Source organism: Equus przewalskii, chromosome 22 (assembly GCF_037783145.1).
Source record: "Equus przewalskii isolate Varuska chromosome 22, EquPr2, whole genome shotgun sequence".
Taxonomy (NCBI): Eukaryota; Metazoa; Chordata; class Mammalia; order Perissodactyla; family Equidae; genus Equus; species Equus przewalskii.
This window is the reverse complement of record NC_091852.1, coordinates 46,564,626-46,578,358: the sequence shown is the minus strand read 5'-3', so window position 1 is coordinate 46,578,358 and position 13,733 is coordinate 46,564,626. Positions and strand designations below refer to the sequence as shown.

General features: G+C 39.3%; 2 long non-coding RNA genes across 4 annotated transcripts; one reads left to right on the top strand and one right to left on the bottom strand.

Annotated features, from left to right (window-relative positions):
- Positions 1-1,691: 1,691 nt before the first annotated feature.
- LOC139078538 (uncharacterized) lies at positions 1,692-5,036 on the bottom strand. Its single transcript, XR_011531542.1, has 3 exons — positions 4,208-5,036; positions 3,285-3,513; positions 1,692-1,858 (listed from the first exon to the last, which is right to left on the bottom strand). It is a non-coding gene; the product is annotated as an uncharacterized lncRNA (long non-coding RNA).
- On the top strand, positions 4,299-9,876 carry LOC139078537 (uncharacterized). 3 transcript variants are annotated; one of them, XR_011531539.1, is made up of 5 exons: positions 4,299-5,273; positions 5,407-5,493; positions 6,395-6,914; positions 8,242-8,377; positions 9,546-9,876. It is a non-coding gene; the product is annotated as an uncharacterized lncRNA (long non-coding RNA). The 3 variants fall into 3 exon arrangements; XR_011531541.1 differs by having other exon boundaries at positions 5,050-5,273; positions 6,395-6,437; XR_011531540.1 differs by having other exon boundaries at positions 5,050-5,273; positions 5,407-6,300.
- The last annotated feature ends 3,857 nt before the right edge of the window (positions 9,877-13,733 follow it).

The following is a 13,733-nucleotide window of genomic DNA, read 5'->3' as shown; positions in this document are numbered from 1 at the left end:
ATTATAAATAAGTTGTATATTTGTCCATGATGTTATTTTATTCTAGATTTGTGTTTTATTCAACCGTAAGATGTTACCAGAAGTTGAATTACTGAGACTAAATGAACATATATTTTGAGGATCTGGATATAGTTTGATAGGTTGCTTATTCAAATGTCCCTGTTCAGGATTCTAATAGCAACACGTGAGTAGTGTGCCCACCTCACCTTACACTGGTCTGGACTGAGTGTTATAGAATTATTCTTCAATTACTGCAGTTAAAAACTGCCACCCAGTGCTTTCTTTCTCTCTCTTTCTCTTTCTCTTTTTTCATTTTTTTTTTCTGTATTAAGATCATCCTGTCTCCTGTTAATACCGGCTCCACACAATGTTGACAAAAGGGAAGTTATATTGTAGAAAAGAAACCATATTGTGACTTTCAATGATGTCTGACTAACTGGCCCAGACAGGCTCTGTAGATTTTTGTGGCCCCTCCTAGCTGCTTTAAGATGATAACTTTGTTCTTCTGAGTTTCTTAGGAATGTGATGACCCCCGGGCAGAGAGCCTATGCTGATAGCCGTCTTCAATGACCACTGAAAGATCAGGGTATAGGGCATTGCTCCTGTCTTTGATGCATATCCAGCAGAAGAATGGATTATCAGGAACTGGGATCTGACATCTGTTCCCACTCAGAGATCAGATGGAGGCCCCACACAGAGATGAGACACCTCCCCCTCCTGGAGACCAGCCCCAGTATATAACTGGCTTATAGTCTTTGTTCTATAAGATGGTTCTTTCAGACATTAGTTGGTCATCTTCCCACTTGCTAACAAGCTGTAATAAAAACCATTTCTCTCCACCACCTTGCCTCCTAACTATTGACATGTCTTGCAGTGAGCAGACGACCTGCCTTGGGTGCTAACACTACTGTTTTTGCTTTCTTCATTTAAAATTATCTGTTTATAAATTTTCTTTGTCTAATTAGCTATTGAAGTCTTCTTATTATAAATTGTAAGCTCTATGTACATAAAATGTTAATTGTGCACATTTTTTCAATGTGTTATATTCTTTCAATTATGACTACGTCCTGACACAGGAGTTACTACTCTTGTTATTGTTGTTACCGTATGACTCACAGCACGAGTGGTGTTTTCATGTCATCAAGTTTGATAATCTTCCAGTGTGCTGATTTCTAACCTGGAGAGTCATATTTTCTGTGATAATTTGCTGAATATTCTCAGCTTTACAAAATTTATTGTATTCACATTAAATCTGGAATCACTGTCAGTGTTAGCATGAGGTAAGAATCTGAGAAGATTTTTCCCTTTCAAATTCTAACTAATTCTCCCAGCACTTTTAATTTACTAATTTTGGTTAACTCATTGATTAATATGGTCTTTTATCATTGCAAAATTATTATCCAGTATAGGGAGAACCCTTTTTAAGCAGACATAATCCATATTTTAGTATTGCTTATATTTCAGCTGAATATTTTTCCTCTGAATATTTCATTCTCATTGATCATAGAGCGATAAGTGAGTAAAGGATGACTATCCAACCAGTCAGATGAATGAACGAGCCCTGATGCTTAGAGTAGGGGAGGCAGAGCACTTTAATCACCGTGCATCCATCTCTTCGATGTAGAAAAAAGACAATTATGAAACATTTAAAAGGCAAGATGTAATCAAGCACATGTGACGGCTGAACTCAAAGCTAATTTATTTTATTTGTTTATACATTTCTATAGCTTCTTCCATTTCAGAAGTCTTCTTAATATCTTTCATCACTTGTGATAAAGATTCTGATTCCAGTTTTGATGTTTGACTGCTGATAGCCTTCAAGCCTCACCATTGCCCTTTCCTCTTCTATCTGGGCAATCTGATAAGAAAGACTGAGTGTTCCTTCCTTGGTCACCAGTGAGAAGTTCAAAACACCCAAGTCCCACTGCAGAAGCTTTACACCAGCCGTGCCCCCCAATCACCAGAACACCTTAAGCCAGTCACCCCTCCCTTCTTTCTCAAACCATATTTGGATATGTTTGGAGGAAATATTTTCTTATCCTCTTAGTGCATATGTGACATCATCAATCTCAGCATCCAAACCGATTCTGGGATACATCCTGCCTCTGTGGGGTGACCACAACACACTCAATCTGATTTCTATAGTAATGATGCAGGTACGATTCTGATCTGTCAATTGGTAGCCCTGATTGCTGAATTTAAATCATTTTTCCAAGCAGTCAGCCTACTTTTCTTTTTTAAAATTTAAATGTAAATTTCAACTGAAGGGAAAATTATGATCACTAAATTGCCCAATAAGAATAAGTTTGTAGGTACTTCTTTCTTGAAGGAGAAAAAAAAGTCTGAGAAATTGTTTAGCTATTTCTTCTTTAGTACAAGGAAGAGATTGGTAATAACAGAAATAGTAGAAAATAGATATGAATGAGGTGAGAAAATGAGGAATTATGTAGCCTGTAAACACACTGGTGGATATCCAGAGAAATTGCATATAAGATGAACATAATCACAAAGAATTATTGGTGGTTTGAAAAAAATGAAGAAGATACTGACAATAATGTGTGTTTTACAATGCCTTTATGCAGAGAAGTGAGCAATAGGAAGAGGGAACAAAATGTTTTTGCAGGTCTATGAAATTTAAAAGCCTGGGCACATTACCTTAATGTATGCTGAAAATAATCTAAAGGAAAAAAATCTCATTTTCTTTCCCTTTTTTCTCCTTTTCTTTCCTTCGTTCTTTTAATTATTTCCCTTCTTTCTTCATTTTCACATGTATGGATCTTATTCCACTAGTGAGTAATAAGTAACAAGTAGTGAGTCCGCTTACTGGAAAATGCAATAAAATAATAAGATTTGCTGTCTTTGACTTGCTGCACTTTTCCTCAAAACTGTGTCCATTCTAAGTGATAAGGAATTTCAAAATTGAGAAATGAACTTTAAAACAACCTCTTATTATTATTGACCATACCACCCACAAATAGACCGGAGGAAGCCAAGTTCAAATCACAAGACCAATATTCATAAGCAGAGATCTGAATATAGCCAACAGAATTTCAACCAATCTCTCCTCTTTGAAAATCAGTTTTCAAAGATTAGCTCAAGGGACTTACCCCATATTTCTAGTCCTCATCTTCCACTCAGCATCAACGCTGACACGTCTGTCTAGAGTACATCTGGAGTACTTTTTACAGCTTTACTGAACAAATGGTGTCCTTTGCAGGAATCTTAGCTACAACACAATAAGTACGTTAACAGTAATCATGTAAGTAAAGAACGCCGTAACTTACTCCAGGAGTTTTCCTGGTGCCACTACACATCAGCCAATTTTTAATTGGGAAAGGAGAACGTTTCTCTTCTCCTCTATTTTTCTTCCTATTTCTCGTTCTGAATCTTCTGTTTCTGTTAGTTTCTGGGGAACCAAAGCAGTGCTCTGCCGATGCTTGCATGACTCATACAGTTGAGGTGAAGCAGCACTTCCGAAAGCTTGGTTCAGTGTTTTCCTCAAGACTGTAGTCCCTAAAATGCAAACACGAGTGTCTGATAGACTTAGGAGGTGAAGAAATTGAGGAGAGGTTGGGGTAAGAGAGAAATGTGAGAAAGAAGTGGCTGTACTAAAATTAACCTTGTCTTGTGATATAGTAGTTTTGCTATTGAGTCAAACTTAAGTTGATGGATTCTCTCCACTCTAGAGATCAGACAGTCCCTCCCTGCAAGACATTAGGAAGCTTGGCTGGCCGTAACATTATTTCAGACATTGTCTGCATTGTTTGGATCTTTGCATACTGTCAACATGGGTTGTGTGTGTGAATATATATACACACATTTGTATCACTGAAATATACTGAAAAAAGTTACATATTTAGTTTTAGAAGTGTGTTCAATTATTTTCAAATATTTAATGAAATAAAGTCATAAAGTTGTTCAGTGGTTTCCATAAGAGGAGATAGTTTTTATTTTTGAAAAATTGTTTTTCAAATTTTGCTTTTTTCTTTAGATCCAAGGTAGGCTATAGAGAGAGAAGAGGATTGTATTTCCAAACTGTCACTTAGGTATTAGTCTTAGAATTATGATCTTGTAAAATAAAGGAACAAGAGGAATTGATATGTAGAAAGTTCAAGAGAAAGAGTTTGCTTAAACAGCCACCTGCCTTGCTTTAGAGAAATTTTGAACCTTAGACTGGGAATTTGAGAGATGATTTTATCAGTCTTACCTTGGGAACCCTCATTAACGTTCCTTCTCACACTGCACAAAAGGAATTCTCATACCAATGTTCTGTTGGTTGTAGGAAAAAAAAATACCATATCTTTGGAAGGATGGGTAAGATATTGTACGGGTTATTAAAATGTTCAACCTCTCATTGCATGATCTGACTTCTAAGAATGGAGCTAAAGAATATAGTGAGGGGGAAAATAACGTAACATAAATGTCATAATGTTTCTTATATTAAAAAATATTTTTCATTCAAATCAGTTGAAATTTAGAAGATTGTCATGACATATTAAAATGTGATATAGTGAAGAAATGAAGGCCCTAAAATTTCACACATGCTACTTACAAACTATGTAAATATCTCTTTTTGAAGATAAAGACAAGGAGAGATAAAAATATATGTATAATGGAAATTGTGAAGATGTTACTTTAATAATACAACCTTTTGATTTTCTATAGTAATGTTTGTGTAATTTTAAATAAGTTCTTGTATTACTATAATTATATAAGTGATAAAAACTTATGTCACATGTCAATTTGGTGACTGAGCAAGCTGTCTTAGTTATTGAAGCGTTGTTCCCTGAAGAGACATGCAGGACAGCACAACTGTTTAGAGTATTTCTGACCAGGAAGATAACTTTTCCCTAAACCAAATATTTACGTGCGTTCAAGTACAGATTTAGTTATGTATGTGATTAAAACTGGGTCAGTGAGAACACTTCCTTTGAGAAAAAGAAATTATCTTTGAGAGGGAGTTGGTTTATGTAAATTTAATCTAGGACTGCAGAATCCTGGGAGTAACTGACGAGGTCAAGAAAGCTCCAGAACCCTGGGCAATAGTCCAGTCCCAACAGTCATCTGGAGTAAAGGAAGCTTGGAAGTTGGACACCCATGATGTCTTAGAGAGTTAGAAGGGGGCTGGGGTCAGCCAAATATCTGAGTACCATGAAGAGACCAGGTACAGGATTGGTGCACCTGCCTTGAAAAGTCAGTTGCAATGAAACGCTTTTGAACGGAGAAGCATCTGGAAGTTCAGGATATCAGAGAAACTGCCTGCTGTTCTGGAAGTGAGTTTTGGGCACTCTCTCTTGGACAGAGATGGGGGCAGATTGAGCTAAGCTTCCTATGAGGAGGAAGGGAGTATAGAAAAGCCGGGTCACTTAGTGGACAAAGGCTGAGGTGGTCATTTTCCTTCCACAGGAGATCAAGAACGCCTGAGGAAAGAGAACTTACAAATGACCAAATGACTGTTCTGTGGAGGCTCAGGGTCGCCGCAGTTTTCCTGAGGTAACCGTGCCATGCATTTACTGTTTGCCTGAGTGATGGCTGCTGCCTTTTGTGTTGGTTTATTTTCTTTATTCATCGGTGATGATCTGGAAAGTGGAGAGCGGAACAAGAAATCCTGTAACCCTAAGGATTGCCTCAAATGCAGCCCAGAAAATTATTGCCTGATTGAGACTAGAATTTCTAACTTTTAAGACTGTATTGAAGTAAACATGGATATCAATTAATTCTTTCCGGTTAGGGCCAGCATAATGAAACCCACAATTATGTATCAAGGGGAAGAGGTTATAGATAAGATTCGTTTTATTCTGGTTTTGGATCATATCAAGATCATGAGGCTATTTTCTCAGAGGGAACTAAAATGCTTTACCTGAGGAGTGACTCTTAGAGGGAATGTGCTGGAACAAGAAGAGAAGCAAAAGAAAGTCACAGTGACTTGGGTGGGGGATGTGAAGGTATGGGAGCCAGGGGCACTTACTGGAAGCAGAAAAATCTAAGCAGTTAACTGTCAGAGGCAACATAACTGCTGGATGGGAGTTGAAAGTGTTAAGAGAGGGACAGAACGGAGCAGGCATAAGAGTTCCGGGGGCATCTGCCATGCTCATGAAGAAGCCCTACCATTTCCACTCCAGTTGGGAGCAGTGGTCTGACCAACAAGGTGCTGTGATTTGGGTGAATCTGTTAACACTATGTCTGGGAAGGAAGAACGTTAGAACGAAAGAAGGAAACCTCTCTCTTCCCTGCCATACCAGGCTTTCACCAAAGCCGAAGTCTGCAGGTGCTAGTCTCTAGCACGGTGCCTAATAATTGGTAAATATTCGATATCCTTGTGTGTACGTGTGTATCTGTCTGTATGTGTGTGTACTGAAACATAAAAATTCATTTTCCATTTATTTCTTCTCAGCTAACCTCCCTACAAGATGACTGCCATGCTGTATCTGCTGGAGGTAGTCTGATCAAAAACACCATAATTGTGGAGATGATTCTTCTTTTTATCTCATGTAATACCTATACCTTTCCTCTACCCAAATATTAAAGGGAGCACTTGCCTACAAATGTACATGTTATATGCAGGTCCAAATGGTAAAGAGTATGAAGATAAGTTAGAGGCAGGATTTAATGCACAGGAAGAGAGGTTCTTGGTGTCCTGAGGGGCAATTCCCTCCTCCTTGTCTACTCGTCTGGGCTACACATCTTCAGCCCCCCAAAATGAGACCCATGTGGAGAAGGATGACATCGAGCAAAGAGCATAGGTGCAAATTCCTTCTCCCTCCAACACATCTTCAGCCACTCTCAGCTCGGAGGGTTAAACAGAGCCAGAAGACTTGCTTCGGTTGGCTGACACCACTGTCACCATGCCCATGTCAGTTCCTAGGAGGGGTGTATAGGAAGGAGAAAAGAAGGTGGCTCTCATCGCAAAACAGGTAAGGGCTTGAGGATTAAGAGGACACTGAACTGGGCTCAGCAGACTCCATGCTGCTAGTAGAGATGATACCGTGTCTTGAGTGGCCAAGGGAAAGTCACAGATTGCTTTACTCTGGTTTCCTGGAATACTGGAGTTTTCATGTGAATTACTAAGGAAAACACAGTTTTACCTAAGGAAGAAGCATTTCACAAACTTATCAAGGTCATCTTGAAGCTGAATCTTAGTACTTCGTATCCTTCATTAGTACCAAGAGTGCAAAAGGGGCATGCTAATAAGCAGAAGATATAAAAATGGGCTGTAGAGAGGAGCACATTAGAATATTTGACAAAGGATTTCAGAAGACCCAAGGATTATAGGGGCCAGGGGCTGTGGAAAACATGGCTGTGATGTACAGATGGGATTCTGGATAGGTAAATTCCTTGGATAAATCCAGGTGTTGTAAGGGATGCTAGGGTCAATATAGGGTAAAAATGTTGCTCAGGAATTCCATGTGGTGCCCCTTGTTCCCCAGACAGACTCTCAGCAGGCCCATTTCTTACATATATTGTGGCTATGGGGCAGGTTACTCTTGCTCCCTGGCTAGGTTAAATGCTGAGTAATTTTCAACAAAAAAAGAAGATTGCATAAAGGTCAAATTTAAAGGGTAAAATATAATAGAAAACCTTGCTACTTAGGCTAGGTGACGTATTGTATATCTGCTCTCACCCACTGTTGCAGTCATCTTACTAGAAGCTAAGCATTGGCCATCTGAAATTTCACCTAAGAATTTCTTTTAGGTTTGCGTCAAATGAGCCTTTTCCCCATTTGTTCTCTGGGTCAAGGCTTGAGATAGCGGTTTCTGCTCTCATTGCTGCACGGGCATCAGGTGCTTAAAGAAACAAAGTACAGGAGAAGAATTTATCTAATGGGGAATTAGGATAATGATGTTTGCGTACAGATGCCCAGGAATCACTCTCTCTCTAAAGGAACAGCAGGAATAGTAGAAACTACTTGGATGACCAATGATCAGACAGAGGAGAAAAACGGCCAGAGCAGACAGCAGGGAGATGGGAAAGGGTGGGAGGCAGCAGTTCTGGCAGAGAGAAGGAGCATAGACATCTCTGGAGGAGAGGTAGGGAGAGCTGAGCTGTGACAGACTGAAGCAGAGGGTCATGGCCAGGCCCCCACACGCTCTTGATGGAAGGGCTGGGTCTAGCGTGCAGAGATGACATGGGCTGGCCTTTGCTAGTATCTTGGTAGGAGAAAAGCAAGAGAGCACTTCTGTCCAAATGGTATTCCTATGGATGAGCAAGTGAAAGTACAAAATGTGTCTTCTCTCTCCTCAGATAATGCACGCATAGGAAATTAAATGGTAGTGAATGAATAATGATACAGCCCAGAAGAGAAAGTTGTAGAGAAGCGAAGAGAGGTCCAAGTGCTAAGCCAGCCATAGAGGAGATGCCCACCGGTGCTGGACAATTTGTAAGTCCTTCTCAAGATGGAAATCTAAGCTCTTCTAGAAATCTGATTTCAGCCCAGGCTGTGGCTCCTGCCACTGGTTAGAATGGCCCTCCCAGCTTGGGCATTTTTGTGCGAAATTATTGAGGCACTGGCTTCCTTATAGATTCCCATATCCACATGGAGTTGGTGGCCTATAGAAATGTATAGCTGCCACCGGCATTATTTCTGAGAATATTTGGTCTACGTATTTCTTAGGATCTCAGAAAACAGGTTCCCTGGAAATTTCAACTGGGTCATTGAGTGAAGAGTTATCTTCTGTGAATAACTGATACCCGTGGGGGAACTCAGGTACCACATGAAAATCCATGAACTTCCTTGATCTTAGACTTTTATCCCAACTTTGATAGTCCAAGTGTTTTGAGAAACAGTTACTGATAGTGGAAGCGAAAGGACTGGACGGTCTCTCCTCTTTCCATGAATACTTTATTCTCAGGAAGTGTCTTTCTGTCTCCTGCAGGGAGTCTCTGAGGATTTCTTAGAGATGGTCACTTAGAGGTTTGCCTGCATTATGCATACTGTCTGCATTAATAGCCTCAGTTATTGAGGCCTTGAAACCAGAATGTAGCTGGAATGTAACAGTGTGGAAACAGCAGCCTTGGGTTACAGACCCCTGAGCCCTCAGGCTGGCAAAGGCTTGAAGGAGCCCATCTTGTGGGTTTCCACTGCATTAGCCCTCAGCTGTGAGAGAGCCCTTGGTCTAACAAGAGGCAGAAGGGGCTGGGAGTTGATATTTCCTAGTTGTGTCTGTGGCTGCCTGGAGCCAGGAAGAAAGACATATTGCCTTCCATGGGAAGAAAAGCCCTAATGTCCCCAAATGGGAAGAGGGTAACCAACCTGCCTCAGGGCAAGAAGGCCATGATGTATTCCCGGGTCTGCTCAGGTCCAGAATTTGAGCTTATGAATGGGGCATCTCTAAGACAGGAGAAGGTGCAGCGAGAGGAAGAGAAAATCCATCCAACTCTGACAACAAAAATTCTGTTATTGGCTTCTGTAGGAGCCAATTCTCCTAAGTGTTAGAGATGCCAGAGTACCAGTCATTTACTGAGAAAGCATCAAATTTTTTAGAGTTCTGACGTCAACCAACTTCCTCTAAAATTTATTTCCTTAGTAACATGTTTTATCTTTGCAGATTTTGGAAATGGGGCTGAGAATGGGAATCTGATCATCCAGCAAAAAATCCTAATCTGTAAAGAGGCTCTCTCATCTTAGCCAAATCGAACTTTCTCTCTGGAAATCATAAGGGTTCAGAAGAGCAGAACACAAGCTCAGTGTTCAGCTCAAGAGCAGAACAAGAGCTGTGGAACCAGACACACTTGAACGAAAATTCAAATGCTTTTACTTACTAATTATTAGATCTTGTGTGATTTTCTCGTTTCCCCGTACCTCAGTGTTTTCATTTATAAAATGGAAATAATAGATACACGCACTTGTTGTAAAGTTTGTTACATATGTACCTAAAACACTTGGCACGGTGTATTGCATATAGTGCATTTCCAAAGTGGTAGTTACTGTTTTATTATTAGTCCTAATGTGCTCTTCTGAGTATTGTTTCCAGAAACGGTGGTTATATGCCACAATTCTTTGATAATGTAAGGCGAGTTTTGAGGTGGCAAAAGGGGATGGTGAGATATCCAGGAATCATGTCAGATGACAAAACCTGAAGAACCTGGTAATGAGAGCCTTAAAGAAATAGAGACTGGGGGCCGGCCCGGTGGCATAGTTGTCAAGTGTGCTTGTTCCGCTTCTTGGTAGCCCGGGGTTCACCGATTAGGATCTCGGGTGCAGACATGGCACTGCTTGGCAAAAGCCATGCTGTGGTAGGCGTCCCACATACAAAGCAGAGGAAGATGGTCATGGATGTTAGCTCAGGGCCGGTCTTCCTCAGCAAAAAGAGGAGGATTGGCAGTAGTTAACTTAGGGCTAATCTTCCTCAAAAAAAAAAAAAAGAAATAGAGACTGAAGTCAGAAATGCTCTTGGTATGAATGCAGGATCCCCTCTTATTGGAGGATAGACACAAGAACAGAGGAAGTTGCAGTGAGTAGGATTTAGTAAAGAAATTCCACAGAATTGGTGATGTGGATAAGTGCCAGGTGATGAGCTCCCTGTCAATAACTGTTCACACACAGGCTGGAAGGCCACATGAGGATATTCTTGAACTGAGTAAATATTACACATTGGTTTTTAAACCTTTTCCCTCATAGATTACATATAACAAATTCACATCAGGACAAACTGACAACCAAACACACCATCCAGGGATAATCAACATTTTAATTTAGATATGCTATATATTTTACAAATGAAAAGTCAAATCAGCCTGCACATATTTTATGATCCACTGTTAATTCACTGAATATAACGCCGTATCAAGGGAATTTGACATTACTCACATGAATCAATTTAATTCCTTATTATATGGATGCATTTCATCACTGATTATTTAGTGCCTTCTATGTACAACCACTCTGTTAGAATGACACAGTCATGGTCCCTGTTCTCAAAGACCCTATATTCTGTTGTGGAAGGCTAAATATACAATAAGTTAAAAAATATTCTTGATTAGTTGTTCAGGTAGTGAAGATTAAAACCAAAATGAGATCCAGTGCACACACACTTGAGTGGCTATTATCCAAAGACAACACCAAGAGTGGGCAAAGATGGAGAGAAATTGAAGCCTTCAGGCTGGTGGGGATGTCAAATGGCCCAGAATCTTTGGAAAACATTTCGGCATTTTCTTAATTGAACATAGGCTTACCCTACAAACTTAACAATTCCAATTCTGGAAATCTACACAGAAGAAATGAAAGAACATGTTTACACCAAGACTAGCATGCCAACATTCATAAAATTATTCATTATAGCCCCAAACTGGAAACAATCCTAATGTCCATCGAATAATGAAAGGATAAAGAGTAGTACAGCCATATATAGGATACTGTTCAGCAATAAAAAGGAACAGACCCCTGATGCAAGCTACAACATTAAAAACACCCAAACAAATGAAAAAACACACGTATGATTCTGTATACATGAATTTTCCAGAAAAGGCAAACTTATAGAGGTAGACAAGTGCTTTCCTGGGGCTGTGGGTGTGAGCTGGGATTGGTGGCAAATGGGCTCAATGGAAGTTGTTGGGCTTAATATGTTTTAAAACTGTTTAGTGGTGATGGTTGTCCAACTCCACAAATTTACTTAAACACTGTACACTTACAGTAGAATAATTTTGTAGTACCTCTCTAAAAGCTGTTAGACTGATTTAAGAAAGAAAAAATACTCTGACAAATGCAACGAAGGAAATAAATTGACTGTTGTGACAAAGAACAAGCGGAAAGCTAAGGGGCGATTTAGAGACAGCGCTCAAGGAAGTCTCCCTTGCTGGGGAGGGGCCTTTAAGCAGAGGCTGAGCTCCAATTCAGAGGACGAGTAAGAGTTAGACTTGTTCGGAATTGGGCGAACGGCTTCCTGGCTCACCACATAAGTTCTGAGCACAAGTCTGCCCTGTACCAGTCAGCTATGTGACCCTAGGAAAGGGACCTAGCAGGCCACGTGCCTCTGAAGAGGAATAATAGGCATTCTTACACAGACAAAAATAATATGCACTTTCTGGCATATGGAAGAGAAATGTTAGGTATTATTAACCAATTATGGATTGCTGGTCTGTTGGAATATTTATGATGTTTTAATGAGTACTTTTACAGTTAAATCTATGCACATACTCCTGAGTCTTTCCTCAAGATAAATTCATAAAGGTAAGACTACAGTTCATACAAAATACATATTTTTAAGGTATTTGATACCTCTTGACAAATCAGGAAATGCCAATTCACGTTACCTAAGTATATGGAGAGTGGCAAGAACATTAACACATCTTTAACAAAATTTCTATTTTGACCTGCAAAGGCAGGGCCCGAATCTGATTCATCTTTTTATTCCCAAGATTATCTACAATAATGTTCTGCACACTGTTAAGTAGCTGTTCACTCCATGAGGGTCTGACTGAATTTTCCAGAGACAAGGATGATCTGATAATTGGGGACTTTCTTTGGTGACCAGAAATATGTAGGCAGTTTTACGAAGCCCTTAACATAGTTTCGTCCTAAGGTTTCATCCCTGAGGGAGGGGGATGAAGGTCAGACACTCCAGAGAAAATATCGGGATAGGAGCTGCAGAGGAGTGGCTCTGCTGAAAGGGCAATGTCTCCCTAAAACAAACTCGTGGATTCCCTATGAGTTTTCTTTTATCAGTCACAAATAGGGAGCCATTTTATGTTTTTGAGATAGTTTAGCAATGGGAAAGTGACAGAAAAGATGTCAGTGATAATTAGAATAATAAAATCACCAGTTGATAATGCATGAGAGCTCCTAATGTGTTAGATACAAATTTTGGGATGAATGAACACATTTTGCTGTTATCAGGTCCTCACGGTGTCTGTATAATGTTAGCCCGAAGCATAATTATGAAGATTGGAAACACGTCTTTTGTGTTCCAGAGTATATTTTTAATTACCTCCTCTGTCACAGGTGGTCCCTTTCTTATTCAGATGTATGCTGGCCTGCCACCCTTTCTCTTTCCTATCCTTTCCATCATGACTTACTCTCAGACAAGCAATTGATGTGATATTCTTTCTTCAGTATACTTCTAAATACTTGAACAGGAAGTTGACAGTGTATATATATATACATGTATACTAAACATGTGTGTGTTTATAAATATAAATGAATTAGATTACTGAGGCATATATATTATTATTATATATGAATTATATATTTTATTATATACACATTAATGTAAACATGTATATGAAGCTATACATATATATATACAAATGTGTGCATGTGTGCATATGTGTGTGTGTGGTTGAAGAAAGACATAAATGAAGAAAGATTTTTCTTTGATTTCACTTTCCTCTCTAAGAGCTTACTTGTTTTATTTTCAGAAATACTTTTTCAATGTCAAATGAAAACTCCGTAACTCATTATAAATGGTCAAATAAAAGATGGTAATAATATTCTGATGCAATAATATGTAAGTTTTACCTATCTTAACACTCTTTAAAATATTTTGAAAAACTAACTAAGGAATTGGCTGGTAAATATATTTTAACATAAAGCAAGAGAGCCATTATCAATGTTTCATATGAACCCACGGGCGAGGAGAACGCTGCACCCCTCTTCACAAGGACTTCTTCAAATATGTCATCTGCCTGGAAGGTCGAACAAAGTCAGTTTCAAAAAATCTTGATCTGATATATGCTTATAAAGAAGAGATGACAGTCCTCAGCAGTCACAGCAGTAACTTAATTTACTTGAGAGAGAG